Genomic DNA, 15174 nt, shown 5'->3' with positions numbered 1-15174 from the left:
AGCACCTATTTCAAGGAATTAACTCAAATGACTCATTAAATTTAGCAGAAAACCAATGCGTAGTACTTTAGCGTGGCAGTAACCCCCTTGGAGGCATCCCAGAGATTTCAAGTTGAATAAAGATAGAAGAGAACTACACATACCTTTCAGCAGTAGATTGCTGCTGGAAAACCATGCCAGTGTATTCTGAATATATTCAGGAATATTAGTTCTGATGCTTGAAAAATCAACCTTATTTCAAAAGCACTACAATTAATTAACAAATAAAGTAATAGCATCATTTATATGGAAAAAGCAAACCTCTGTGGCTCCTAAGCAACTATCTACCTTACATACCTGAAATTATTCTTTATAAAACTGCCTTTTACAGTGCTTTTCCTCATTTGAATTATTTGACAAGATAATCCATATTCATGCTGAAAACTGTGGGGAAAGTGCAGACAAAAATGAATAAGTAATTAATGTAGAGAAACCGACTATAGCCAAATAATTTATGAATTAATAAATGTTGCTTGATAAAGATAATTTCTAATCCATTTCTAGTGTCTGTTAGATACGTGCTACCCAGAAAAAATTATAGCTTTTGTCTTTTTTTTATTGAAGTAATATAAATTTCAGATGTACAGCATAATGTCCCAATCATGTATATACATACATATGTTCATTTTCTTACTCTTTTTCATTAAAAGTTATTACAAGATATTGAACACAGTTCCCTGTTCTACACAGCAGAAACTTATTTTCAAATCTATTTTTATATATAGTGGATAACATCTGCAAATCTCAATTGCCCAAATTTATTTCTTCCCACTCCCTTTCCCTGGTAACCATAAGATTGTTTACTATGTTTGCGAGTTTGTTTCTGTTTTGTAGGTGAGTTCATAGTGTCCTTTTTTTCTTCCTTTTTTATTTTTAGATTCCATTTATGAGTGATATCATACGGTATTTTTCTTTGTCCTTCTGGCTTACTTCACTTAGAATGACTATCTCTAGGTCCATCCATGTTGCTGTAAATGGCATTATTTTATTCTTTTTTATGGCCGAATAGTATTCCATTGTATAAATATACCACAACTTCTTTATCCAGTCATCTCTCAATGGACATTCAGTTTGCTTCCGTATCTTGGCTATTGTATATAGTGCTGCTATGAATATTGGTGTGCATGTATCTTTTTGAATTAGAGTTCCCTCTGGGTATATACCCAGAAGTGGGATTGCTGGATCATATGGTCAGTCTGTTTTTAGTTTTTAGAGGAACCGCCATACTGTTTTCCATAATGGCTGCACCAAACTACATTCCTACCAGCAGTGTAGGAGGGTTCCCTTTCTCTACACCCTCTCCAGCATTTATCATTCATGGACTTTTGAATGATGGCCATGTGAGGTGTGTGAGGTGATACCTCACTGTAGCTTTGATTTTCATTTCTCTGATAATTAGTGATATTGAGCATTTTTTCATGTGCCTATTGGCCATTTGTATGTCTTCACTGGAAAATTGCTTGTTTAGGTCTTCTGCCCATATTTGGATTGGGTTTTTTGTTTTTATGTTATTAAGTTCTGTGAGCTGTTTATATATTCTGGAAATTAGGTCTTTGTCGGCCACATCATTTGCAAATATTTTCTCTCATTCTGTAGGTTTTCATTTTGTTTTGCTTATGGTTTCCTTTGCTGTGCAAAACTTACTTAGTTTAATTAGATCCTATTTGTTTATTTTTGCTTTTATTTCTATTGCCTGGGTAGACTGCCCTAAGAGAACATTGCTAAGATTTATGTCAGAGAATATTTTGCCTATGTTTTCTTCTAGGAGATTTATTGTGTCTTGTCTTATATTTAAATCTTTAAGCCATTTTGAGTTTATTCTTGTGTATGGAGTGAGGGAGTGTTCTAACTGCATTGATTTACATGCTGCTGTCCACTTTTCCCAACACCACTTGCTGAAGAGACTGTCTTTTCTCCATTGTTCTCCATTCATTCTTCAATATTGCTTTGGCAATTCCGGATCTTTTGTGATTCCATATAAATTTTAAGATTCTTTGTTCTAGTTCTGTGAAACATGTCCTGGGTAACTTGATAGGGATTGCATTAAATCTGTAGATTGCCTTGGGCAGTATGACCATTTTAAGAATATTGATTCTTTCAATCTAAGAGCATGGGATATCTCTCCATTTCTTTAAGTAATCTTTAATTTCCTTAATCAATGTTTTGTAGTTATACATGTAAAAGTCTTTCACCTCCTTGGTCAGATTTATTCCTAAGTATTTTATTGTTTTGAATGTGATTTTAAAAGGGATTGTTTCTTTACTTTCTTTTCCTGCTAACTCATTGTTAGTGTAAAGAAATGCAACTGATTTCTGTATGTTAATCTTGTATCCTGCTACCTTGCTGAATTCTTTTATCAGTGCTAGTAGTTTTTTTTTTTTTTTTTTTTTTTTGGGTGTGTGGAGCTTTTAGGGTTTTCTATATATAGTGTCACATCATCTGTATATAGTGACAACTTTACCTCTTCTCTTCCAATTTGGATCCCTTTTATTTATTTTTGTTACTTGATTGCTGTGGCTTCAAGACTATGTTGAATAGAATTGCTGAGAGTGGGCATCCTTGCCTTTTTCCAGATTTTAGTGGGAAGGCTTTCAGTTTTTCACTATTGAGTGTTATGCTGGCTGTAGGTTTGTAATAAATAACTTTTTATTATGTTGAGATATGTTCCCTCTATACCCACTTTGGTAAGATTTTTTATCATAAATGAGTGTTGAATTTTAGCAAATGCTTTTTCTGCATCTATTGAGATGATCATGTGGTTTTTATCCTTTCTTTTATCACATTACAGCTTTTGTCTTTATAATTTGTAAAATACTTTCTCAGTATTAAGACATGATTGCAGGTTTTCCAGTTTTGGCTCCAATATGCATAATACTTGGAAATTGTCATTCCATCATCTCAAGAAAATAGCTGAACAAGCCTACCAATTTCTCTTATTGAAGACTGAATTAAAATGCCCTCACATTCTGGGCAACGGAAGAGGAAAATAAGCAAAATATTCTCAGAGCTTTCTCTACAAAGTCCAACACTCCAAGGGAAGTCATGTTACTAGAGACTTTTATCAGAGAAAGAGCAATTATGTAACTCCAGCCACCCCCCCCCCCACACACACAAAGCCTTCCTATCTTATGTAATGGGAGGAAAAAAGGTCTAAAGGATACTTGTGAATGTCACATCCCAGTGACACATGTCCTCCAGAAGACAGAAATAATCATACGATTACAGAAAAATTTCCCTCCCACACACTCTATCCATTTCTTCAGGGCTTGAGTGTATTAAATAGAGAAATACAACTGAAAGATGTGTAAAACACGAACACTATTTAAAAAGGAATTCTTCAGAAAAGCCAAAGACAACAGCAGAAGAGAGGGCAGGAACACTACAGAAAACTGAAGTCTCTAACTCCTAGAGCTGTAGCAAACATTAAGCAGAATAACTGCCCCCCAAAATCTGTAATTTGGTATATGTATTCAAACTGTAGAAAACAAAGATAAAGAGAAAATCTCAAAAGAACTCAGATTAAAAAAAGAGACCTTACCTAGGAGGAACAAGAATAAGAATTACATGATATTCTTTATCACAAAGCATGAGAACAAAAAGAGAGTTAAGCAATGTATGGAAAGTGTTGAAAGAAAAAAAAAAGCACATACTAACCTAAAATTACTACCCAGTGAAATTATACTTGAGGAATGAAGGAGAAATAAAAATGTTCTAAGGCAAACAAAACCTAGGAAGATTGTTGCCCATAGCTCTGGCTTGCAAGAAATGTTAAAAATTTTTCAGAGTGAGTGAAAACTGAATAAATAAAAAACTTAAATCTACATGAAGAAAGACTGTCAGAGATGAAGGTAAAAAAAAATTTTATTTTTCTCCTTCTTAACTGATCTAATAGATAACTATCTGTCTAAAATAATAATACTAACAATGTTTGAGTGTTTATAACATGCAGAAAAGTGAATTGAATGACAACAGTGTTATAGTGGGAAGGAGGAAGGAATTAGAAATTCTCTTTTGAAAAGTACTCACTCTGTCACTGAAGTTGTATACTATTATTTGAGAGTAAACGTATATATGAGTGGTAATGGACTAGAGAACATTGACTAATATGAAATGTTCATTTAAAAACCCCAGAATCATGAAAAATGGGGAAGAATAAAAAACAGAAAAACAAAGGACAAGTATAACAAATAGAAGACACTTACAAATATGGTAAATATTTGTTCAACTATATTAATAATCACTTTAAATGTAAATGGTGTAAATATAGCAAGTAAAAGGCAGAAACTGTTACAGTGGAAGGTACACCTGTTGGGAGTAAGAGGGTTCAAGGATGTATTGTATAGCACGGGGAATATAGCCAATACTTTGTAGTAACTGTAAATGGAAAGTAACCTTTTAAAATTGTATAAAAATTATTTTAAAAAAGCCCCCAACTATATGCTTTCTAAAAGAAACCCTCTTTAAATATAAAAACACAGTAAAGAGATGAAGAAAGATATAATATGCTAATATGCTAATCCTAATGAAAAGAAAGCCTGAGTGGCTATATTAATTTCAGAGAAAGCAGACTTCAGAACAAGGAAAATCATCTAGGATTAAGTGTAGCACTGCATAATGAATCAATTCTCCTGGAAGACGTAACAAATTACAATGTGTGTGCACCTAAAAGCAGAGCATAAAAATGTGTGAGACAAACAATGATAGAACTACATGGAGAAATAAATATCCTACTATAGTTAGAGACTTCAATACCCATTTTTCAGCAATTGATAGATCAATCAGATATAAATCATTGAGGGAACAATTCTAATTGATATTTATAGACTACTTCATCCCACAACACTAGAACAAGCATTCTTCTCAAGCCCACATGGAACATTCACTGAGATAGATCACATTCTGGGCCAATAAAATACACCTAAAATTTTTAATAAATAGAAATTATATAAATTGTTTTCTCAGACTGCAATGGAATAGAACATAAAATAGAATTCAATTACAGAATATTATTTTCAATAACAGAAAATCCCCAAATGTTTAGAAAGTGAAAGGCATGCTTCCAAATAACGCTAGGGTCAAAGAAGAAATCTCAAAAGAATTTAAGAAATATTTTGAAGAAAAGGAAAATACAATTTATCAAAATTTTTGGTATGCAGTGAAGGCAGTGCTTAGAGGGAACTTTATACCACTGAATGCATGTATTTAAAAAAAAAAGACATCTAAAATCAACTATCTAAGCTTCCATGTTAGCAAGAAAGAAGGGCAATATAAGCCTAAAGCAAGCCAATAAAAGAAATAATGAAATTTAGAGCAGAAATAAATGAAATTGAAAACAGGAAATCAATGAAGTACAAAGCTAGTTCTTTTCATAAGAACAGTAACATTTTTTAAAAAAAATCTGAGCCAGGCTAACCAAGAGAAAAAACAAGAAAAGACAAAAAATTCTAACCTCAAAATGAGATTAGAGATGTAGCAAACATTAAGCAGAACAACTGCCCCCCAAAATCTGTAATTTGGCATATCTATTCAAACTGTAGAATACAAAGATAAAGAGAAAATCTCAAAAGAATTCAAATTAAAGAAAGAGACCTTACCTAGGAGGAACAAGGATAAGAATTACATCATATTCTTTATCACAAAGCATGCGAACAAAAAGAGAGTTAAGCAATGATCTCACAAACATTCAGAGATAGCACTAAGAAATACTATGGACAACTCTATGCTCACAAATTTATTATAGTAATTTGAGAGATAAAATTGTAACACTTTTAGGAGAAAATATTTGTGTCTGAGTGAAGCAAAGATTTCTTATGACAGCAAGAATATGGTATATTAAAAAAGTAATGTTAGACATAGCAAAATACTTCAAGTGCTCCTCAAAATGCACCATTAAAAAAGTTAAAAAGAAATACACTGAGAGAAAATATTTGCCAATCATACATCCAAAAAAGGACTTTTCTTTAATGTATATTAAGAACTCTCTACAGTCCATTAAAAATTACAAAATGATAATTGACATTTAGCCAAATAAGATGTATACAGGTCCTTATAAGATGTATGATCTGTGCTTATTATAAGAAAAGATGTTCAACATCAGTTACTAGGTCTATAATAAGAAAGACTGACAATATATCATTCTGGGAAAGACGTAGGTAAGCTCAAATGTTCATATGTTGATGATGGGAGTATAAAGTGGTACATCTGCTTTAGAATAGAGTTTGGCAGTTCCTTAAAAAGTTGTACATACTATCAAATGACCCACATTTTCTACTCTTAAGATATCTAACCCAAAATTATATAAAATCATATTCATTCAGTCACTTGTACATGAATATTCATAGCAGCATTATTTATAGCTAAAAACAGGAAATAATCCATGGTCAATCAACTAGTGAATAGATAAATAAAATGTTTATTCATATAATCTATTCAATAATAAAAATGAATGAATTACTGATATATGCAGCATTATGAATAAACCTCAAAAACATGCTAAGTGAAAGAAGTCAGGTCAAAGACTACATTCTTAAAAATTTCCACTAATATAAATGGCTTGAAAATAAAACTTACTGGCCTGTTTTTACAAGTGATATTTTCTTAAGGTTTTCCTGTGAATACTATGTAAACTTTCAGATCAAGTTCTCTATTTATTCTTGAGTGATTTTTCAGAGAATTGATTATGTCATCCTCTGGAGTTACTAACAATTTTTCAGTAGCTTTTGTTTCCAAAATAAGAAAATCCTCTATTTCTCTCACTAAAATGTGTTGAATATCTAACAACTTACAGTCAAAACCTCTGAAAACTATTCTTAAGTTACAGTCAGTAAATGATGAATTAAATGTGATTCTTTAATATCTAACCAAACTCTATTTATAAATGTTTAATTGTACCATTCATTTGACAACATGCTAGTAAAATCACCAATGTCATTTTCAAATATTCTTCAAATATCCCAATATGTAATTTTTAAAGTAAAGTAACAGAACATGGCAATATCAAGACCAGAGGATTCAAAGCCATCTGATTTATTTAGTAAGTAAAGGACAACTGATTGAACAGGGTAGTATTTCTGAAGGTAAATCGTTTTACACAATATTGAACTTAAATCAGAGCAATACAGTGTAGATGAGAAAAAGTGAGTCAGATAAATTCCTGTGTCCCTAGAGAGAATATAAGATCAGAGACTGGCTCCTTTTGAGAGAGGAATATTGGAATGAGAAGGTCATAGTGATCAAGCCCCATCAGGTGACTGACTATTAAATTCAATAGCCTCTGCAGTTTTCTTATCGACTTCTCAAATCTCCATTAAGGAGATGTCCCAAGGGAGAGAAATAAATAAACCATAGGGAAAGTGGCTTGAAATAAAGGCAGTTCCAGAATAAATGTCCAGTTACCAATGAATTTGAAAACAAAAACAGCTACAAAGTGTAAGCAGGTTTAGTGTTGTTTAAATCATTACAAATGCAAATTAAAATGGGCCAGATCTACTGTTAGGAAACCAAATAATCACTTGATATTGGAAATCTTATAATTAAGTAACATATAAAGTATAAGACATTTGGAACAGTTAAATTCTATCTGAAGATTCAGTCTCTTGTTTAGGGTATAAAATCATGCATTGTGTTCTTAAAAATAGGCACCACTCTAATGAAGCGTATGAATAAATGTAGAGTCAGGAACATTCCTGATCATTTTTGTTTTTTCATATGATCCTCTCCTATGGAAAAAGGGACCAAAATAATCAGAATTTCAGATTCAGATAATCAGAATCTCTCTCTCTCTGTCTCTCTTTCTAATACTTTTATTAGGCATATAAATTCAATGCCAATGAAAGGATGTCTGTGAGTGAGAAAGGTATTTCAGTCACAATTTAATTTGACTCCAATTTAATTATTTTCAGTAGTACAAAAATAACCTGGTGGTGGGAAAATAATCTAGATACAGATTTCCACTTTTTCTTTTTGCATCACTTCTGTGCCTCAATTTTATTTGGAAATACTTAAGCACATTATCATGATACAGATGATACACTGTTCACACTTTCAGTGTCATGGAACATTTGTAAGATCAGCAGCATTCTAATGTTCTACAAAACAAACTAACTCTACGTTGCTCCATTCTAACTCATCTCTATTGTAAACATTATAGAGAACTAAAAGAGCCCTCAAATGGGACAAAAAAAAATGTTTTGGGTTTTGATCATTTTGTAATTTAGTTATTATTATATTATCTAAAATTTCAAGTTTGGTGTTTTTAATCACGTATCATCATAATTAAAGTGTATAAATTAGATATTGATGCATTACTTATCTGTGACTTATTTCGAAAGAGAGCTATTATTTAATAAACGCAATAGACTTCTTTAAGCTACTTTAAGAAACTATACTAAAATCTGACCAACTGTCTGTCAGTAGTTGTGCAGCTGTCTCCAGTTTCTGTAGCTTGACTGTATTTTGAAAGATGTATACTGTATAGCTTTTGGTTCCCTCTAACTTTTCCACTGATCATTCTACACAACTGTTTGTGTGATGGTTTTTCATCAGTAATTACACTCCATGTAATACAGTAGTCTAATTACAAATATTTTGTTATAATGTTTTGAGATCCTGATTTTCTATTTGAAGAAAGAGTTGTAGATAACTCTTTCCTATAATGTTCCTATAATGAAATAAACTTTTAATAATCATTTTAATAAATAAAATTAATACAAATGTGAATAAAGCATAAGCACTAAAATTGTAAATGACTCTTACATCCATCATTTTCAGCAAAAGTTGCCAGATTAAATAATACATCATAATTTCATCTCTATAGAAAAAAAATCTGCACTGTAGATGTTACAGTAGTATTTATCTTGTAGTCTTGTGAAGTTTGGTGAGGACACACGTGGCACCCTGCGGGCTGGAAGCCTTAGGAGCCTCTTGTCTACATAATAGTCATAGTGGTGGAGTTGTACAGAACACACCAGAGTGAGGGTCCAGATACACAGCACGTTGGCTCTTCTCAGCCCCAGTTTTTGACTTAAAGGAGTTTTCAAAGCTGTCTTCTCCACATGAAGCTACTCTACCTGTCTGGGGCAAAGGTCAGCATTATCCCTCAGACCTTCTAATTTCTCCATCTGCTGCAGCCACACTTTGCCACTGGCTTTCCTTCCAGCTGTTTGGTACCATTCTGATTCTTTTTATTAAGGTCAGTTACAAAGGTTTAGGGGTTTGTTTGAAGTGTCAAAATTCAAAGAATTGCAACACTTAAGATGCATGCTCTTATCTGCAAGCATATTTGATGAAATTTAAAAATTCAAGTAACCAAGAATAAGTTTTCTAAATGACTTGCAAGACTTCCACACCAAAGCAACACATCATTACTGAGAGAAATTAAAGAATGCCAAAGCGAATGGACAGTTATACAGTGGTCATGGTTTGGAAGACTCAATAATAGAAAGACGTCACTTCTCCCCAACTTCACGCTGCACTTAGTAAAAATCTTAGCAGATTTTTCTATTTATAGTTAAAGTGTTATTTTAACATTTGTGTAGAAATGCAGAAGTCTGAGAACAGTCTAGGTAAACAATTCTTAAACACTTCTAGATATTAGAAAACAATAATAACAAAAAGTATTAATTGACACAAGAATAGACAATTGGAATAGAATAGATATTACAGAAAAAGTTAGAACCACATATTTAGTTTTGATATGTGACAGTGTTAACAGAAGTTCAGGGCAAAAATATAAATGTTTTACTAAACAATAAAAATAATTTAAAATAGTCTTTCTTTTTCTCTTCTATAGGAACATAAAGTATGATCATTTAAAATAGAATTGTCTAGCATATTTGGAAAGCAAGAAATTGCATTATATCATGACTGTATGAGAACATGCTTTGATTAAATGGTCAATTTATATCATTTTGTAGAGTTAAATTGTTCTAGTATTTTTGAAAATAATTTTTCAGTGGTTTATACTGAACACAGTTATTTTCTTCAATTCAGAATAAACAAGATTGTGGTTATACTTTAAATTCTTACTCTACTGAATATAGAGAAAGTAACTTTAATTTGTTGAGGTAAGCAAAGGATGATAAAAATAAATACAAAAGGCAGATATATCTACTTATTTGAATCTCTAATACAGCTGAAGATCACAATAGCCTGTCATTCCCTGAATAGGTACTTTTTCAATGTCTGTGTCTGTAGGAAATCTGGGGATTTTTCCACCCCCCCCCCAAACATACTGAGTGCTCCTTCATGCTACTTCTGAACTCTCAGTTACCAATGATTGTATGTTGAATTAAAGAAAATACATTACTGAGTATTTTCTTATGCCTTCAGATGGTAACAAGATTAAGCTGATGTTTGTGTCAAGTTTTGTTTTGGAATTCTGTGTACTGGAAGATGAATGATTACTGTCTGGAACATTTTTCCCTTCCCCCCTCCCCCCAGGAAATGGCTATATAATGTAATTTTCAACCTAGATTCCCTACAACATTTTAAACCTATTTGAGCTTACTAGAGTCCATAAATAATTATTTAGCATCCCTATATGCCTAAATATAATTTAAATGTTTAAGTGTCCTGGGGAATTTATTTCATCTGTAGAGTATATCCAAATGACAGTCCCAGCATTTGATAACATTTTCTCTCCTTGGAATGATTTTGTATCATCTTCCTACATCACCTCAAGTTTAACTCTTCTTTTTAATTTCTATACTTAGCTGAACTGATCCTCTTTTTCCTCCAGATAAAGTGGGAAAAAAAGTCCATATATTTTCCTACTAAAAGATAGTAGTTGGCTTTGCTGTGCCTCAGTAAAGATATACTAGAACTGTCCAGCCCTGGCAATGTTTGTAAATCAGCAGCTGTAGAAACACACTACTGCAAAAAGTTTCAGAAGGAAAGCGAGAACATTTTATCTGAACCTGTGTACTCCAATATGACTAGTTCTCTTATTACATGTGACATAACAAGATAACAAATAGAAATGGCCTAATATAGTAACCGTATATATCATAATTAGCACTAGGACAGAATTATATATATATGTGTGTGTGTATATATATATGTGTGTGTGTGTGTGTGTGTGTATATATATAAATAACGTGGATAGACCTGTAAAGTTTTTTAATGTGGTAAAAATATACATAATATAAAAATTTACCATATAACTACTTTTTAAATCAACTTTATTGTGGTATTATTTCTGTACAGTAAATTACACATATTTCAGATGTACAATTTGATGAATTTTGATATACGTTTATACACCAATAAATCCACCACCATCTAACTACTTTTAAGTGTACAGTTCATAAGTGATTATCTCTTTAATGTATTTTTTACTAGTGTGTAAGCACATGTAACTGGCATAGCAAAGTCAGCAATTGGAGTAGATGATATACAGTGAGACTTCCAAAAAAACCAAAAATAGCCATCTAACGCTCAGAGAGAGCAAAAATGTTATTTGGATAACTTCAAAGAGTGTCTTTCTTACTCAGTATAACATACTATATAGCATAAAATGTCTGTGTTATAATAATAGCATGTAATAGTAAGTAACATAAAATCTGATATAAATCAAACCATAGGAAGAAAATCTTCTGTGACACATGAGTAGAGGTATAATTTATCAGTATTTGTTTTGATGAAGAATTCTAAGAAACCAATAAATTTGATACACTTAACAAGGCAGTATCTTTAATGGAAAACATAAGAACCTGAACAATATTATGTCAAAAATATGTATAAAAATAAAGTTTTATTTTTTAGAGTATAGTTGATTTGCAATGTTGTGATAATTTCTAGTGTACAACAAAGTGATTCAGTTTTGTAAATATAAATATGTTCTCTTTCAGATTCTTTTCCATGATAGGTTATTACAAGGTATTGAATATAGTTCACTGTGCTATACAGTAAGACCTTGTTCTTTATCTATTTTATAAAAAGTAGTGTGTATCTGTAAATCCCAAACTCCTTATCCCAAACTCGCCCCCTCCCTTTCACTTTTGGTAACCAGTTTGTTTTCTATGTCTGAGTCTGTTTCTGTTTTGTAAATAAGCTTATTGTATCATTTTTTTAGATTCCACATATAAGTGATATTATATGATATTTATCTTTCTCTGACTTACTTCGTTTTGTATGATAATCTCTAGGTTCATCCATGTTGCTGCAAATGGCATTATTTCATTCTTTTTTATGATTGAGTAATATTCCATTGCATATATATACCACATCTTCTTTATGCATTCTTCTGTCAGTGGACAGATGGTTGCTTCTATGTCTTGAATATTGTAGATAGGTCTGCTGTGAACATTGGGATGTATGTATCTTTTCCAGTTAGAGTTTTCTCTGGATATATGCCCAGGAGTGGGATTTATGGCTTATATGGTAACTCTATTTTCAGTTTTTTAGGAAAACTCCGTATTGTTCTCCATAGTGGCTTCACCAATTTACATCTCCACCAACATTGTAGGAGAGTTCCCTTTTCTCCACGTCCTCTCCAGCATGTATTATTTGTAGACTTGTTGATGATGGCCAGTCTGACATATGAGGTGATATCTCATTATAGTTTTGATTTGCATTTCTCTACTAAATATTGATATTAAGCATTTTTTCATGTGCCTGTTAGCCATCTGTATATCATGTTTGGAGAAATGTCTATTTAGGTCTAACGCATATTTTTGGTTTTTTTGTTTGTTTGTTTTGATATTGAGTTGTATGAGCTGTTTGTATATTTTGGAAGTTAAATCCTTGTTTGATGTATCGTTTGCAAATACTTTCTTCTAGTTCATAGGTTGTCTTTTTGTTTTGTTTATGGTCTCCTTTGCTGTGCAAAACCTTGCAAGTTTGATTAGATCTCATTTCTTTATTTTTGCTTTAATTTTCTTTACATTGGGAACACAAACTAATATTGATAGGATTTATGTCCAAGAATGTTTTGCCTATGTTCTCTTCTAGGAATTTTATGGTGTCATGTCTTATATTGAAGTCTTTAAGCCATTCTGAGTTTATTTTTGTTTATGATGTGAGAGTGTGTTCTAACTTTATTGACTTACATAAATGAGGCTGTCCAGCTTTTCCAGCACCGCTTGCTGAAGAGACTGTCTTTGCTCCATTGTATATTCTTGCAGTGGAAGATATCCTTTGTCAAAGATTAATTGACCATAAGTGTATGGATTTATTTCTGGGTTCTCTAGTCTTTTCCATTGATCCATATGTCTGCTTTTTTGTGGTAATACCACACTGTTTTGATTACTGAGCTTTGTAATATTGTCTGAAGCCTGGGATGGTTATGCCTCCAGCTTTGTTTTTTCCTCAGGATTGCTTTGGCAGTTCTGGATATTTTGTGGTTCCATATAAATTTTAGAATTATTTGTTCTAGTTCTTTGAAAAATGGCATAGGTAATTTGATCACATTAAGTTGGTAGATGTATTTGGGTAGTATGGCCATTTTAACAATATTAATCCTTCCAATCCAAGAGCATGGGATATCTTTCCATTTATTTGAATCATCTTCAGTTTCCTTTATTGATGTTTTATAGTTCTCAGCATATGTATCTTTCACCTCCTTACTCAGATTTATTCCTAATTACTTTTTTTTTTGATGTGATTTTAAAAGGGATTTTTTTTTTTTTTTGCTTTCTCTTTCTCGTATTTCATTGTTAGAGCAAATAAATACAACAGATTTCTGTATGTTAATCGTTTTCCTAATACCTTACTGAATTTGTTTATCAGTTCTAGTAGTTTTGTGTGGCATCTTTAGGGTTTTCTATATATAATATCATGCCATCTACATATAATGACAATTTTATCTTTTTCCTTCCAATTCAGATACTTTTTATTTCCTTTCTTGTCTGACTCCTGGGACTAGGATGTCCAATACTATGTTGAATAGAAGTGGTGAGAGTGGGCATCCTTGTCTTACTCCAGTTTTTATAGCAGAAAGGCTTTCAGCTTTTCACCATTGAGCATTATGTTGGCTCTGAGATTGTCATGAATGGTTTTTATTATGTTGATATGTTCCCTTTGTACCCATTTTGGTAAAAGTTTTTATTGTAAATGGATGCTGAATTTTATCAAGTGCTTTTTCTGCATCTATTGAAATGATCATGTGCTTTTTGTCCTTTCTTTTGTTGATGTAGTATATCACATTGATTGATTTGCATATGTTGAACCATTCTTGTGTCCCTCAGGTGACTCTAACTTGATCATAGTGTATGATCTTTTTTATGTGTTGTTGGGTTCTGTTTGCTAATATTTTGTTGACAATTTTTGCATCTATGTTCATCGATGATATTGGTCTATAATTTTCTTTTTTTGGTAGTGTCTTTGTCTGTCTTTGGTATCAGGGTGATGGTGGCTTCATGGAATGAGTTTGGGAATATTCCCTACTCTTCAATCTTTTGGAAGAGGTTGAGAAGGATTGATATGACTTCTTTTTTGTATGTTTGGTAGAATTCCCCAATGAAGTCATCTGGTCCTGGGCTTTTGTTTGCAGGGAGGTTTTTTAATTGCTAATACTATTTCACTTTTAGTTATTGGTCTGTTCAAATTATATTTCTTCTTGATTCAGTTTTGGTGTACTGTATATTTCTAGAAACTTGTCCATTTCTTCTAGGTTGTCCAATTTGTTGCCATATAGTTGTTCATAGTATTCTCATGTTTTTTTGTATTTCTGTGATGTTGTTTGAAATTTCTCCATTTTTCTCTCTTACTTTGTTTATTTGTGTCCTTTCTCTTTACTTCTTGATGAGCCTGGCCAGAGATTTGTTGATTTTGTTTTCTCTTTCAAAAATCCAGCTCTTAGTTTGATTGATTTTTTAAATTTTTTATCTCTATTTTATTTCCTTCCTGATTTTTATTATTTCTTTCCTTCTGCTGACTTCAGGTTTTGTTTGTTCTTTTTCCAGTTCTTTTGGATGGTGGATTAGCTTGTTTATTTGAGATTGTTCTTATTTTTTTGAGGAAGACCTGAATCACTATGAACTTCCTTCAGGTTTTGTGTGATTGTGTTTTCATTGTCAGTTGTCTCAAGATACTTTTAATTTTCCTTTTTGACTTCATTGTTGAGCCATTAGTTTTCTAGTAGCATGTTGTTTAGTCTCCATACAATCTTTTTTTCCCCTCATTTCTCTTTCTGTG

This window comes from Camelus bactrianus, chromosome 6, assembly GCF_048773025.1.
Source record: "Camelus bactrianus isolate YW-2024 breed Bactrian camel chromosome 6, ASM4877302v1, whole genome shotgun sequence".
Lineage (NCBI taxonomy): Eukaryota > Metazoa > Chordata > Mammalia > Artiodactyla > Camelidae > Camelus > Camelus bactrianus.
This window is presented reverse-complemented; position numbering follows the sequence as displayed.